This window comes from Salmo salar, chromosome 15 (assembly GCF_965601325.2).
Source record: "Salmo salar chromosome 15, fSalSal1, whole genome shotgun sequence".
In the NCBI taxonomy this organism is placed as follows: domain Eukaryota; kingdom Metazoa; phylum Chordata; class Actinopteri; order Salmoniformes; family Salmonidae; genus Salmo; species Salmo salar.
Window position 1 is genome coordinate 81,734,683 of NC_138305.1, and position 14,812 is coordinate 81,749,494.

Below are 14,812 nucleotides of genomic sequence, written 5' to 3' on the forward strand. Positions count from 1 at the left end.
TAGTTAAATAAAGGTTAAAAAAAAATCAAAATAAAAGATTCCAGCCATTATTATGAGCCAGCCTCCACTGATTGGAACACCGACTGCGAGCCAGTGCCGACCTCACGAATGCTCTTGTGGCTGAATGGAAGCAAGTCCCCGCAGCAAAGTTCCACAATGTAGTGGAACGCCTTCCCAGAATAGTGGAGGCTGTTATAGCAGCAAAGGGGCATCGACTCCATATTAATACCCATGATTTTGGAATAAGCTGTTTGACGAGCAGGTGTCCACATACTTTTGGTCATGTATATCATGCAAATTATCTTACAATGCCCAGAATCAGACTAGGGAAATTAACTAAGTCATAATACATGTATTCAATTTAAAAACATTTTATTGTACAGGACAGATTTAAACTGCTGAGAAGTCATAATATAGCTACTACCACACTCGTTCTGCTCATGCTGCAGGGGTGGTGAATGGAAAATCATGGGAGCTGCCCCCCTTTCCGCATTGAAAAGGTCCGCCTTGAATGTATGTCAGTTCAGAGTAGTGTTTTCAGTTGGCACATTGGAATCGAGTGATTCAGAGCACTACGAGACAGCCAGGCAGACCCTGCTATTTCCACGGTTTTATCAAAAGTCAACGGGTGAGTAACATGGCGCAAAAGGTAAATTATTGGATATAAAGAGCGTATAGCCCCCTAAAAAGTGCTTCCTAATGTTACATTTGTGTGGCAGTAGCTATAACGTTAGCTAGCTGATTTTGTTAGCTAAAGGTTTGGTGAAGTGCGTTCTCAAGCCAGCTAGCTAGCAGCTACAGTATGTGTTAGCTAGGCTGGTTGTTGCACTGGTTGTTGGTGGCTGGCTAACTATCTAGTTATGAAACCTAACGTTTTTGTCGAATTCATTAATTTTCTGTTATTTTCACACATGGTGTTTTAGTTGCCTTGCTACTAACGTTCAGTCGTTACCTAACGGACTATAAATAGCTAGCTAACGGTAGACCAGCACAGCAGAGGTTGGTTGGAAGAGCATGGTTTTTGGAGCTTTTCTAGCTATCTATTGGACTTGAGATGCTAGCTAGGCGACAGTACACCCCTGACATTAGCCTTTTCCCTATAACTAGGCCTATCTTGGTTGTGTATTTATCTATAGGGTATCACTCCTTTCGTGACATTCAGAACACCGAGTAAGTCACATGGTGAGGTGGACTGTCACTGTCTGGTTAGTTAGAACAAGCCCTTTGCAGAAGAATAATGTCCTTTAATAAGTAACTTGCCAAAATAAAGGAAATGCTTGAGTAAATGAGGGATACAAAGTATATTGAAAGCAGATGCTTTCACACAGGTGTGGTTCCTGAGTTAATTAAGCAATTAAGATCCCATCATGCTTATGGTCATGTACATAACATTTTATTAAAATGTATGCGCTCTGCTAAATTATTTAAATGTATAAATATGCCCAGCTGCCAGTTTTCTGGGCTACCATGACTAGAAGAGATCTTAGTGACTTTGAAAGATGGGTCTCAAATGACCATAGTGGGTTTATAGTGTGTCACCATCAACAAATGGTGGAAGAATGTTGTCGCATCTCTCCAATAGAGTTCCAGACACTTGTAAAGTATATTCCAAGGTGTATTGAAGCTGTTCTGGTGGCCCAATGCCCTATTAAGACACTGTTTGTGTTTCCTTTATTTTGGTATTTACATGTAGCTATGGCATTTGATCCCCCAGTAATGTGTCCCTTGGATTGTGTATTCGTGCTGCTAACCAAGAGAGATGGAGATCAAAAAACACAAACGAATGCCAGCAAAGTCAATGCGATTAGTGACAGCTGTTTAGAAGTCCAGATGGCCTCTGCTACTTACCCTACATTAACTCAACAAACAATTGCCCTTGATGAGGTGTACAGGGACAGTTTTTTTTCTCTTTTTTTCTCTCTTTTTTTTCTGTACTTAAAATATCCTTGTTTGCTTGGGTAATGCTATAGTCTTTGGAAGTGTTAATGCTCGCGCATCTCGCACTGAATGTGGTTATAGCGTTCATCTGCCAATCGCTCAGCGCACTGTTTTAGGGACCACCCGCTGGAGACGTCTGACTGACACATTGTTTTGTGATTCTACATGTACAATCGGCACTCGTTTCGCAAATTATGTTCAGAGGTGCTAAGTACTCTCTGCCAGCAAACGCTATTGGTGTGTCTGGGCCCTTACTTACGCTCTACCAAAAACAGGTGGGAGTTATGTTGGCAATGGCAAGCGATGATGCCCCCTCAGTGCTACAGAAACGAGCAAAACCTTCTACTGTACTTGCTCTGAATTTTCCAGGTTTCTGATTTTGTGTGTTAGTCGTTGAGGTTCACTGGTGTAGGAAATCTGAGTGGGGATTTGGACTGGGTCCAAATCCCAGACCAAATCTCATCTGATGCTACCACATATGTCCACTAATCCTTCAGTATGTGTACTGTTTGTTTATTTTAGAAACCTGGCCTCTCTTTACTCTGCCCATCCTTTCACCTGCACCCTGGCCATGCAGCAGGTGTTGCATGGTCTCTTTCCATTCCATTGGCTGCCCTTCCTACCACCTCCATCCTTGATTCTATTTCTGTTGCTGTCCTTGGGGAGGTCTTTGCCAAGCTCTGCTCTGAGCTGGTGGGGTGGGGGAAGAAGGCAGGACTACTGTATGTAAACAATAGGGAAAATGTTATCCTCTGGTCCAGATTACATAATGTTGTTCATGTGGTTTATTCGTTTACATTTTTTTTTCTAGCTGTAATTTTGAGAATTGTGATTAAAGGCTGATCTTGTACCCTTAAGAAATGGACCCTACAGAGCGCAGCACAGTGTTGCAATGTCGCTTTTCGTCACAAAAGGGCCGGCATTCAACTTTCTCTTTTTTTACCTGGAAAATGAGAGCAGACTTATTATTCCTTGAGAAGACTGGTCAAGGGAAAGACCTAGTCCTGAATGCCTTCAACTGAAATGTCTCTTCCACATTTTAACCTGGATCAGAGAGGTGCAGGTGGCTGCCTTAATCGACATCCACGTCTTTGGCCCCCGGGGAACAGTACCTTGCTCAGGGGCAGAACTACAGATTTTTACCTTGTCAGCTCGGGGATTCGATCCTTCCTGGGCAGTATTGAGTGAGTTTTGCAACAATGTCCCGCCCCTGTGTCTACATCACATCTTTTTCAATATCCCTTCTGATATAAACACGCAATCAATGTAGGTCGTGCTACTACTTACTATTCTACTTGCAAGCTTCCTTCTTTTTTGGTGATTTTAGTTTGAGATTTGCTACGCACAATTATGTCTGTCCAGTTTCAAGGAGTGTCTGTGCAAGCTGAGACAATATGAGCTCCAATACCACTCTTTGATGTGGTTGTATTCAGACAAGTGCGCAAAAGACAATCGCTGGATGGAGATATCACAATTTGAACACTGATATCAAAGAAACATGGAGAAAGATTTGGGACCAGTCTGTTGGCAATCTGAAAAGGGTGAAAGAGACGTGGAGTAGGGCTGCCGCCGGTGTGAGTCCTGCCGATTGTCCGACAACTGGATTGGCTTCGTGTTTCTTTGAAACCTCGTCAGACCCCCATATGCCAGATACGTATGTACTCTTGTCATGCAGCTGAGTACTTTTGTACTGTGTTTGTGATCTTAAGTTTAGAAGACCTAGGTAGAACATGTTGACTCTTTTCTGGTTGGGAGAAATTGTGAGTGGGAAATATTTAGTGCCTGTGTTATCAACATGATTAGCAGGGCTAGTTCAAACATCTGAAAACAAACAATGGGGTGCATGTGCTAATTAGTTTGAGATGTTTATGGACTCCGTTCCTTTGAATCATTTTAACTATAAGGAACCCATGGAGATGTTTTAAGTTATTGCGACGTATTCTAATATATTCACCATCTGCTTTGAGGTGGGTGGTGCTTTTTGCAGCTTATCTAAAGGTGGTTCATCGCCCCTTGGTTCATCTCCCCGGCCTGGTTCATCTCAATCAACCTCTGACCCAGCTCCAGTGGCAGGAAGAGGAAGACAGCTGAGGATCCTTTGGACACTGACGTTATGCAGCGGGTGAAAGAGTTACAGAAACAGCAGCAGGAGTTACAGAAACAGCAGCAGGAGTTACAGAAACAGCAGCAGGAGTTACAGAAACAGCAGCAGTCTATGACGTCATGGTACCATGGCTGGTGTCTATTCCTCCTGATCAATGTCTCCCATTTGTCAGGGACATTGTGTTTTCCTTTTTTGTGATTTCTTCTTGTGATAGACATTTGCAGACCTTTTAGATTAAGTACAAATAACCAAATAGTTATTTACAGACTACTACTGTTCTGAATCAGTCACTCTGTAAATGTGTACTGCTTTGTACATGAGATAGATGAGGCTAATGTCTTGGGGTTCTGTACTTATTATCTGAAGCTGGACACTCATTCTCACCCACAGGAAGGTCTCCATTGAAAGGCCACTACACATGAAAATGTACAACCTTGTGTTATGTTGATTGGTAAATGTCTATAGGGTCTAGCCTTATTGTCTACAGCTGGACAACCATTTTCACCCATGTACCATAGCAGGATGCATATAATTATGTCTGTTGGTATACAGTCTTATCCCCCAACAGAGATGTTCCTTTGATAATATTCATGGTAACCGTTGGGTTATATATGAAGATGTACAGTGCCTTCGGAAAGTATTCAGACCCCTTTACTTTTTCCACATTTTGTTACGTTACAGCCTTATTCTAAAATGGATTTAAAAAATGTACAAATCCTCAGCAATCTAATGACAAAGCGAAAACAGGTTTTTATACATTTCTGCAAATTTGTTATGTAAATAAGGTATGTTTTTTTTATTTTTGTATTCAGACCCTTTGCTATGAGTTTTGAAATTGAGCTCAGGTGCATCCTGTTTCTGTTGATTATCCTTGAGATGTTTCTACAACTTGATTGGAGTCCACCTGTGGTAAATTGAATGGACATGATTTGGAAAGGCGCACACCTATCCCAAGCAAAAACAAAGCCATGAGGTCGAAGGAATTGTCCAATGAGTTCCGAGACAGGATTGTGTCAGCACAGATCTGGGGAAGGGTACCAAAAAGGTCTGCAGCATTGGAGGTCCCCAAGAACACAGTGGCCTCCATCTTTCTTAAATGGAAGACATTTGGAACCACCAAGACTCTTCCTAGAGCTGGCCATCCGGCCCAACTGAGCAATCAGGGGGAGAAGGGCCTTGGTTAGGGAGGTGACCAAGACCCCAATGGTCACTGACAGCTCGAGTTCCTCTGGAGATGGGAGAACCATCTCTGCAGCATTCCACCAATCGGGCCTTGATGGTAGATTGGCCAGGCAGAAGCTACTCCTTAGTAAAGACGCATGACAGCGCACTTGGAGTTTGCCAAAATGCACCTAAAGGACTCTCAGACCATGAGAAACAAGATTCTCTGGTCTGATTAAACCAAGATGTAACTCTTTGGCCTAAATGCCACGGGTCACGTCTGGAGGAAACCTGGCACCATCCCTACGGTGAAGCGTGGTGGTGGCGGCATCATGCTGTGGGGATGTTTTTCAGTGGCAGGGACTGGAGCGACGGTTCACCTTCCAACAGGACAATGACCCTAAGAACACAGCCAAGATAACGCACTAGTGGCTTCGGGACAAGTCTCAATGTCATTGAGTGGCCCAGCCATAGCCTGGACTTAAACCCGATCGAACATCTCTGGAGAGACCTGAAAATGGCTGTGCAGCAACACTCCCCATCCAACCTGACAGAGCTTGAGAGGATCTGCAGAGAAGAATGGGAGAAAATCCCCAAATACAGGTGTGCCAAGCTTGTAGTGTCATACAGAAGAAGATTCTGCTGTAATCACTGCCAAAGGTGCTTTAACAAGGTACTGAGTCAAAGGTCTGAATACTTATGTAAATGTCATTTTTCAGTTTATTTGTAATAACATTTCTAAGCCTGTTTTTGTTTTGTCATTTTAGGGTATTGTGTGTAGATTGAGGGGGGGGGGGGGGACTTTTTAATCCATTTTAGAATAAGGCTGTAACCTAACAAAATGTGGAAAAAGTCAAGGGGTCTGAATACTTTCCGAAGACACTGTATATGTCATAAATTGTAAAGCTGTTGACACAAGATGGAAGTCAAATGTATTGAGGACTGTTAATGTGCTATTGGCCTGCAAACTATATGAAAACCTTGCCCCTCACACACAGTAAAATCAAGCTGGTGTGAATGAGGGGGGGGGGGGAGCCCAGTGCCAGTGTTTTTTTTTTAACGGAGATATGTTTTCTCCATCTCCTCTTGAAGTGTTCTGTGGACGAACCTTCCATTTTAGTAAGAACAGTTCAAGCTCTTGCTGTTGCAATTCATAGAGACATGTTTCCTAGGCTAAAAAGTAGTGTTGAAGCATAGAACACCAGACTAGACAAACATGTAGGTAGCTAGCATTTGTAAACAAAAAGGCATAACCACCGGATCCGGAAGTTTGAATGTCGTCACTAGCTGCAGAGTGCCTTCTTGCTTGGTAGGCTAGTCTGGTTCCCCAAGCACCCTAATGGATATACACTAGACAAGGCGGACTTCCTCTGGGTGGAACGCAACGACGATGTAGACAAAAGTGCCCATGCGAGTCGTTCGACTGAGGAAAGCTTGTAGCAACCTTAAGCCTACAGTAATGGCAGCATCAACCTCAATATTACACTTTGACCTTGTGGAATTGTTTGATACACAATGGAGGTTGACAATCGGTGTGTCATCTCCCCAGGAGTCCTGTGTTGTCCTGAGCTCCAGCTGTTGGGCCTTGGGAAAGGACGCTGCTTGTGGGGAGGTAGCCCAGCCTGTCACATCAGTAGCCTGATATTCCTGCTCTATTGGGCCAACTGAGAATCTCCTCTTCCCCTGTCATACAATCAGACGTATTAAATTGCCCCCCAGCAGCCTGCTAAGGATCTAAAGCCACAGGAAGCGGATCTACCAGTAATGGCACTGCAGACAGGTGCCAGGTATGGAGCTGTGCTGTGGCACTTACCAATTAGGCTACCCAAACAAGACTGTTTTGCGCAGTGTTTGTCTTACAGAATAAAGGAAACACTGGCTGCTTCCTGACAGTAGCTGAAAAGCTCAAAATAAATCCACATGTAATCTACACTGAGCACAGTAATTTGATTTCTATAGTTAGATTTTTTTCCTCACCAAATGGCAAACTTGTCAGTTTTGCACTGGAGAAAAAGGTCCCTGGGCTGTGTATCAGTAAGCCCAGTTAATCAGGGAGAGGGGGTGGGGAATACAAAGCAACGCAAAGGAAGGAGCTAACATTTACACATTACCCAGCGGCTCATAATGAATATTCTGTTTTGCTTGGCATTTTACATCGCCTTGTACCTCCCCTGTGGCCTGTCCTGGCTACTTGGTGTCAGTGCCCTAGCTGGGCTAGTCTACCTCTCCTTACCTTAATGCCAGGAATGAACTATTATCCTAACACATCCACTGTCTCTATTTTGCCAATCTTTCCACTCTTTTGAAGTAGATATCCAAGTTTCTTCACAATCCACTGACACTTTCCACAGCTCATAGTGTGGAGGGTTTGATTGAACAGACATAACTGGAACCCTGATCCGCACCATTGTGTCTTGAATACCAACCTTAGATATTAGTGGAGATGAGTCGCTTTGCAGTGCTCAGCCTGCCACTCGTATGGTACTTGCATCCTGGCTGGCCTGGCACTCATACAGACACTACTTGTAGAGATGCCCCTCATCATTTTAAAAAGTATTTTATTTAACTAAGCAAGTCAGTTAAGAACAAATTCTTATTTACAATGATGGCCAAACCTGGACGACGCTGGGCCAATTGTGCGCCGCCCTATGGGACTCTCAATCACGTCCGGTTGAGATACAGCCTGGATTCGAACCAGGGTGTCTGTAGTGACGCCTCCAGCACTGAGATGCATTGCCTTAGACCGCTGCGCCACTCGGGAGCTGACTGTTATTTTCCCCGGTGGCAGTAGCATACGCAGGTTCCTGGCAGCCCTCCACAGGTGGATCCTCTCCTGTGCCCTGCTCTGAGAACATGACCCGGGCTGTCACCAGGGAGCCGGAGGCAAAGTGAAACCTGAGCTTAACTCTGGTGGCTGCTGCCTGGCCAGCACATCTGACCCAGGTCAAGGGGAGAGGGGCACCATTTTGAAGGGGCTGCGCTGGAATAAAGAAGCCCTGCTGTTGTGGGACTTGTGTGTTAAAGGGATGGAGCTGGTGAGTTTGCTGGAGTGAAGCGATACTCTGGCCTGCACTTCTGCAGAGGGGCTGTTAAATATTGTATGGAGTACTGATAGTCTGGTTTGAAGTTATTTAAAAAAAATAAAAATAAAAAATCTCTGTCCTCAAATCCAGCCCTTCTACCGAATTTTATTTTGATCTTGCTGTATCTGTGGAATGACAGTTCAACCCTTCTTTTGAAATGAACTCCATGACAAAGTGGTTGAATGTTAGTCTCTTCCCCTCGTGCGACGCTAATGGTAACCACCCACACACACAGCTGAGACTTGTGTAAGTTAGCCTGGAGAGCCTCTGTCTTCATCTCCCCCCTGGCCTCCATACATCTTTAATAAAGTAACGTGGCAGTGGCCATCAGCCCATACACTGGGTCCATTTACTTAAGCAGCCATGGTTGACAGACAGAACACCTCAACACTAACGGCAGTCGCCGAGCTATTTCATACACTGGTTTGTTTATAGTCTGTGTATATGCCCAATGTTTCTCTTCAAGCCAAGAAGGACCTGTCACATGTATTTTAGGACAAAGTCTGATGTCTGTGAAATCAGTTTTGACAGTCTGTAAGGTCTCATTATTATCTAGGCTAAAATGTGGCCAAAGCAGGTTTTGACATGAAGTGAGAAGCATTAGACTGCTAACCAGGGTGTGACTCAGTGGTGTCATAATTCTCATGGCGGTATATAGTCACTTTAGTCAGTGAAATACAGGGCATGGTTAAAAGGGTAGACAGGTCAGATTAATAAGCTTTTCAAAAGTGACAGAATTTGAAAAAATATATATTAATTTTGAAACACTTATGTTCCCTTGAGTGTTACCTATGCACTTTCGGGGTTTGCTGCAATACATTTTTGTAAAAAAAGCGTCATATATATATTTACCTCCTAAAATAAAGTCATTAGGCGCAACCATGAATTTTTTGGAAATCATTTTGTTTTCTGAGCATTAATTAAAGAAAATAATAGTAAAAAAAAAAAGTTATGAAAACACACGAGTATGTGGACCCCTTCAGGTGTATTAAATCGAGCACACAGCCATGTAGTCTCCATAGACAAACATCAGTATGACAGTAGAATGGCCGTACTGAAGAGCTCAGTGACTTTCAATGTAGCACCGTCGTAGGATGCCACCTTTCCAACAAGTCAGTTCATCAAATTTCTGCCCTGCTAGAGCTGCCTGGGTCAAAAGTGCTGGTATTGTGAAGTGGAAACGTCAAGGTGCACTTCATGGCTCACCCATGAAGTGGTAGGCCACACAAGCTCACAGAACGTGAGTGCTGAAGCATGTAAAACTGCCTCTGGAAGCAACGTCGGCACAAGAACTGTTTGTCGGGAGCTTCCGTGGCCGAGCAGCCACACAAGCCTAAGATCACCATTCGCAATGCTAAGTGTCGGCTGGAGTGGTGTAAATCGCGTCGCCATTGGACTCTGGAGCAGTGGAAACGCTTTCTGTTGAGTGATGAATCACACTTCACCATCTGGCAGTCCAACAAACAAATCTGGGTTTAACTGCCCCAATGCAAAATGTCAACTGCAAAGTTTGGTGGAGGAGGAATAATGGTCTGGGGATGTTTTTCATGGTTCGGGCTAGGCCCCTTAGTTCCAGTGAAGGGAAATCTTAATGCTACAGGATATGTTGACATTCTATACAATTCTGTGCTTCCAACTTTGTGGCAACAGTTTGCGGAAGGCCTTTTCCTGTTTCAACATGACCATGCCCCTGTGCACAAAGTGAGGTCCATACAGAAATGATTTATCGAGATCCGTGTGGAAGAACTTGACTGGCCTTTGGGATGAATTGGAACACTGACTGCGAGCCAGGCCTAATCATCCAACATCAGTACCTGACCTCACCAATGATCTTGTGCCTGAATGAAAGCAAGTCCCCACAGCAATATTACAACATATAGTGGAGGCTGTTATAGCAGCAAAGGTGGGACCAACTCCATATTAATGCCTGTGATTTTGGATGAGATGTTCGACGAGCAGGTGTCCACATACTTTTAGTAATTGTGTGTGTGTGTGTGTGTGTGTGTGTGTGTGTGTATAGGTGTTCATATTGTTTTGTACACTGTACATGGTCTCAAAGTTCCAGTATAATTAATATAGAATTTTTCACTGGATGACCCCTTGTCAACTAAAACCTCTGTTAGGGAAATAAAAATCATTCAATTAATTTTGTTAAATTGCATTTCTCTTCGTCTCTCTGCATTTGAGGCAATATAATAATTGCATTTTTAAAACACTGGTTGTACTGAATGATCATGGCTGGTTGCGACTAATGCCTATTCTGTTACATGGGTAAGATGGCGTAATTTCTTTAGGGACACCCCCTCGCTCTTCTTTCATACTCACACACACTGTATAGAGGGGTAGTATGGCGACGTTTAACAATGATCTCTTTTTAATACCTAATAAAATAAGGAAAAGTACAGTACTGTAGAGTACTCTGCTGTATTGTACTCCACTATTTTCTACTTTTCTGTACTGTGCTGTCCAAACTTGTGAAACAAACATAGACGTCTATGATTGGTTCAGATTTGGTCCGGATCAACAATTTTGGTCTTGTTTGGGGGGCGGGGCAAATTACAATAATTGCCAGTGGGTAGAAAAATACCCCAAAATTCAAAGAAAGATGCTGCATTTTTCTACCTTTGTGTGCCTATTCAGCATGAAGAGGATGACATTCATAATTATGCATTTCTGTGTATTACAGATTAGGGACCCATGCCATCATCTCGTTACCATAATTATGTTACCTGGTGTTAATCCACTTCATTTACTGTAGGTCTGTCAAAGGTTAAATAAAATACTGTAGTTCAAACTCAAGGTATCATAGCTGACACCCCATTCTTTCTGCAGACATCTTTTGAATTTTGATTCGGAGTAAATATTTACGAGTTTTCGGAAAACTTGATCACATAAGCTGATGGAGAATTTACCATCATTCTTTTACCAACCTTTGCATCTGCACTGTTCTTTGAGTAAATGTGTTTTGTCTCATTTTCAGTGTACATGTTTTAAATGAGTCCTTGTGCATATAGTTGTATGGCTTTAACTTTGCAATCAATGCAGTTTGTTTGGCATACATTTGAAAGTGTTTCAGGGAGTCCGACATCGTGGCGTAGGAGGACTGATTTCCCTCTGGTGATGTGATGCCTGTTGCACCAGATGATAATCAAGAAGTCATTTTTCCGGACAAAAGTACTTAGTCTTTAAAACTTTTCTGCATAAAATGTCTTACCCATATAACAGTATAGTGGAATAGACCCTGACAATATCATGCCAGAATGTTTGACAGTTTTTTTATTATTTCAGATGTTTTTTATTAACATTTAGACCAGTGGTCACAACTTTTCTGAATCAAGATCAGTTTGAGTCAAAATGCAAGCTGAGATCTACCACTCCGATTAAAAAAAAAAAATTGTTTTAAAACATGACTTAAACGTAAGCCTATGCAACATTAACCAATTAAAAACAGTTCTGTAGCAATGAGGTTTGTGCAGTAGGCTATAGGTCCAATACGTCATCACTGCATATTGGCTATGCTTGAATTGCCCTGCCAATGTTGTTCTTCTCAGAGCATTTTGAAATAATTGTAGGTATATGATCATTTGTTGTATTACTTGTGAGGCGCAGCTGAGTGAGCATAATAATGTGTCAGTCATACTGACTGATGGTCAGTATGAGGGAGGGAGCAGCGGTCAGGCTGCCTCTCAAACGACTCACTCCGAATGACTTTCTCTAACTTTAGAGCACCAAAGTGACAGTTTTTTTTTCACATTTCACCATTAACATTTTTAGGACTCAAAAGAGAAAGGGTAGTGACACAACATTTTGTATTTATTAGTTGTTGATTTTGGCCTGTCTGTTTTGTTCTCTTAATAGACAAGTTGAGGGAGTCTCTTGCCCTTAGTCTTTCTGAACTGTCTAATGATTGCTTGACCCGAACCAGACACGAGAGCACAGCTAAGTCTCCACACTGGTGCCAGCCAGCAGCCCCATCAATCACTGACAAGATTTCCTCTGCATGATGCTAGTAACACATGGTTTAGTAGTGTTATCTGACCTATACAATCAGCAGCAGGGGCATCATACATTTTGAGGTGACATTATGTGAAAGATTCCCTATGCATTTGTAATTTCTTAGCAAACTGCCAGCAGTGATGCCCCTTTTCCCCATTGTCTTACACCAGACAGTACAACGTTTCCACCACCTCACATTAGGCAATGCCATTTCCCTCTTCAGCTGTTGAATGAGAGTGAATTCCAGTTGGTTTGAATTGAAGCAATTCAATTAACTCAGGAGGTGCCCAAGCTTAGGACAGGGAATATGTACATATTATCTCCAATGGGAGGTAAGGATTTGGAGAAGAGGCAGTGCAAGATTTGTGTGGTGGTGCTTTCATGTGTCGCCAGTCACACAGTGAAGGCTAGCTGGACTGCCAGCTAGACTAGCTATAGGCAGCACGTCTTTATTCCGTTCTGTTGGCAAAATGTGCCAATCACTATCCCAAAAGCGCAATTTAACAGTCGGACGGGTCTGACAAATGCCAAGACTGCTGGAAATGTATTCTGAGCTGTCTCACTGTGCCACCCTACACTGCCATTGTCGTGGATTAGTGACTGTCTTTATTTTAATGAACACATGTCCTATTTAATTGATAGGCTATACAATGTTCAGGACTGTGTGTGTGGGGTTTTTTGTGAATGTGTGGGCAGCAGGGGCTGGTTGCACCAGTTAGTCATCCAACTTTTTATTAAGTCATGAATAGTCAAAATCATGTTTGGTGAAATTGGTTGATTATTTGGATGAAACAAGATCAATGTATGATGACGAAAGTATGAAAAATGACTTGCTTCTACATTTGATAAAGTTTGATCATAAAGTTGCATGTCCCGTCCCCATGTAAAACACTCGTTATTAAGGGGATAGGGTGACGTCACCCTTACTAATTTTAATACACCAATGATAAGAGAATACCATGTTACCTAATTTAAATAAGTAACGCCGTGTAACCAACATCGGAGGTGTGTTTGCAGAGGGGCGTGGTTTACATAGCTAGTTAGCTACTCTACTGGTGCCAACATTTGGCTGTAGGGTGTCAGCAAGTATAATTAAAAGTTTATACTTCATCTATGGCAAAGATACTTATGTTTCCCTTTTGATCGGTGTCTGGGGTTAACTAAACTCAGCAAAAAAAGAAACGTCCTCTTATCTTGTTCAATGGGTCAGGGGGAAATGAACTCGTCCTTCCTTGCCAACAACCTTAGTACCTCCTTACGTCTGAGGGTCAACATCAATCATCTTCAGTCCCCAGGTATTTTCATTGTTGCAGGTCCAGAACCTATGTGTATAATGGCGCTGGATGGAATAGCTGCCAATTGTGCTATTTTGTGTACAATGTTTTTCGCTGATCTCAACCTATTTTGTACATTTATGTTTCAGCCATTTGTTTTGTATGACCAAAAAAAGCTTCTGGCCATCAGAACATCCATCACTATTCTCGATTTGCATGAGGACTTCTACTTCAATGAGTCGGAGCCAAAGGACATGATGATTATCCCGGACCAGGCCCAAATCCCCGACAGGAGGTGGCGCTATAGGCATGTGGGATACCTGACGAGACTACTTCGGAGAGTGGCTAAACTGGATGAGTTCCATTCGGGACTATCCTATCAATGTGATCTGAAGAATTTTTAAAACGAAAAGGAACTATCAGTGACGCGCTCACTACAAAAGTGGTATGATTAAGTGGATGCTAATCTACAGGATTGTTTCACTACCACAAACTGGAATATGTTCTCGGGATTCATCCAATGGCATTGAGGGGTTTACCACATCAGTCACCGGCTTCATTAATAAGTGAGTGCATCGACGACTTCGTCCCCACTGTGACCGTACATGCATATCCCAGCTAGAAGCCATGGATTACAGGCAACATATGCACAGAGCTAAAGGCTAGAACTGCCACTTTCAAGGAGCGGAACACTTATCCGGGCGCTGATAAAAAAAAAATCCTGGTACGCCCTCTGACGAACCATCAAACAAGCAAAGCGTCAACATGGATCAAAACTACACAGGCTTTGATGCTCACCGGATGTGGCAGGGCTTGAAAACTATCACGGATTACAAAGGGAAACCCAGCCGCGAGTTGTCCAGTGACGCGAGCCTACCCGACAAGCTAAATATCTTCTATGCTTGCTTTGAGGCAAGCAACACTGAACCATGCATGAGAGTACCAGCAGTTCAACTGTGATCATGCTCTCTGTAGCCGAAGTGAGGTAAGGCCCAAAACACGGAGCATGTGCTGGCAAGTGTTTTCACTGACATTTTCAACCTCTCCCTGACCCAGTCTATAATACCTAAATGTTTCAAGCAGACCACCATAGTCCCTGTGCCCAAGAACAACAAGGTAACCTGTCTAAATGACTATCAACCCGTAGCACTCACATCTGTAGCCATAAAATGTTTTGAAAGGCAGGTCATGGCTCACATCAACACCACCAACCCAGACACCCTGGACCCACTCCAATTTGCATACCGCCCCAACAA

General features: G+C 43.1%; 1 protein-coding gene across 5 annotated transcripts in view; it reads left to right on the forward strand.

Annotated features, from left to right (window-relative positions):
* The first annotated feature begins 458 nt into the window (after nucleotides 1-458).
* ndrg3b (ndrg family member 3b) overlaps nucleotides 459-14,812 on the forward strand; it is a 59,489-nt gene continuing 45,135 nt past the window's right edge. For 3 of the 5 annotated variants that reach the window (XM_014145886.3, XM_014145890.3, XM_014145888.3), the window contains exon 1: nucleotides 459-628. The gene's annotated coding sequence lies outside the window, so the exon portion shown is untranslated. Of the gene's footprint in view, nucleotides 650-14,812 lie in introns of all 5 variants that reach the window. The other 2 variants (XM_014145892.3, XM_014145887.2) reach the window with 2 other exon arrangements.